This window comes from Mastomys coucha, unplaced genomic scaffold (assembly GCF_008632895.1).
Source record: "Mastomys coucha isolate ucsf_1 unplaced genomic scaffold, UCSF_Mcou_1 pScaffold3, whole genome shotgun sequence".
Classification (NCBI taxonomy): domain Eukaryota; kingdom Metazoa; phylum Chordata; class Mammalia; order Rodentia; family Muridae; genus Mastomys; species Mastomys coucha.
The window spans coordinates 28,030,059-28,031,479 of NW_022196909.1; the positions used below are offsets into that span (position 1 = coordinate 28,030,059).

Here is a 1,421-nt window from a genome sequence, read left to right on the forward strand (position 1 = left end):
CAAAGTATGGAACCCGTAAAGAACTTTGGGGTCATCCTTGCATAGAGCCTATTCTAATTTTCTCTGTATTGTTCCAAAGATAACAAGTTGGTTAGGCTTCCACATACGTAGGCATATGCTGGATGTGGTGGTTCCTGCCTTTATTTATTCCAGGCTCTTGGGAGGCCAAAGCAGGAAGAGTTCTGTATCTTGGTCTGCAAAGAAAATTGCAAGCCAGCCAAGGCTACAAAGTAAGAGCAAGGGGGAAGACAGAGGAAGGGACGACTATAACATGGATAAGTAGCTCGGAGCTTGCCTGGCATTCAGAAGGCCACAGTTTAGACTCGGCTCACCACACATGAAAAGTTAACCGGGCAGCAAGACACAGTGGCTCACACTTGGAATCCTAGTGGTCAGAAAGCTGACAGAGCTCTGTAGGAACTGTGAACTCAGTCCGGGGCAGAAAGCAAGCCCTTGTCTCAAAACTCAATCAATAAGGGCTAGTAAGATGATTCTGTGGGTCAAGTCAATTGCTATTAAGCCTGAGGACCTGAGTTTGATTCCCAGAACCCACCCACGGTGGAAGGAAAGAACCTACTTTTACTCTGAGCCCCACGCCATCCCCCATGCCAGCAATGTGATGACTTTTGTTTTGTTTTGTTTTGTTTGACCCAGGGTCTCACCATGTAGTCCTGGCTGTCCTGGAGTTTGCTCTTGTAGACCAAGCTGGCCTCCAACTCAGAAATCGACCTGCCTCTGCCTCCCAAGGGCTGGGATTTTTAAAATTAATTAATAAATAAAAGAACTGGCCAGGCAATGGTGGTTCACGCCTTTAATCCCAGCACTTGGGAGGCAGAGGCAGGCAGATTTCTGAGTTCAGGGCCACCCTGGTCTACAGAGTGCACAGAGAAACCTTGCCTCAAAAAAAACAAACAAAAAAAAAAAAGAAAGAAAGAAAGAAAAGGAAAAAAGAAAAAAACAAAAACAAACAAACAAACAAACAAAAAGAACTGGTCTTAGGAGTGCATGTCTGTACTTGCTGTATTTGATGAGATGGAAGCAGAAGGAGCAGGAGTTCACGACCATCCCTAACCATAGAAAGAGTTTGAGACCAATCAGGGAGACACACAGAGGTTTCGAAATAACAGCAATATCAACAACACACAAGGACACATTTACTGAAGAATAGGGACACACAGTGTGAACGCCGGAAGAAAGGAGCTGGGGAGATGGTTCAATGGTTAGCGCAGCATTCCTTGCACTGGAGGTGTTCCCAGGACTTAGATGGTGATTCACGAATACCCTTAACTCCAGAAAAGGCAATCAAACAAGAGTGTCACCCTTCTTTTCTCCCCTTCTCATCTTACCTGTGGGTTTCTCCCTTCACACTAGGCAAGCTTTCTTACCAACTTAGCTTCTACCCAGGTCTCCTGCCTGTAGTC

At 45.7% G+C, this 1,421-nt stretch overlaps 1 non-coding gene across 1 annotated transcript; it reads right to left on the minus strand.

The window, feature by feature from the left end:
• On the minus strand, window positions 1-102 carry LOC116075549. Its single transcript, XR_004112593.1, has one exon. It is a non-coding gene; the product is annotated as a U6 spliceosomal RNA (small nuclear RNA).
• Between the last annotated feature and the right edge of the window lie 1,319 nt (window positions 103-1,421).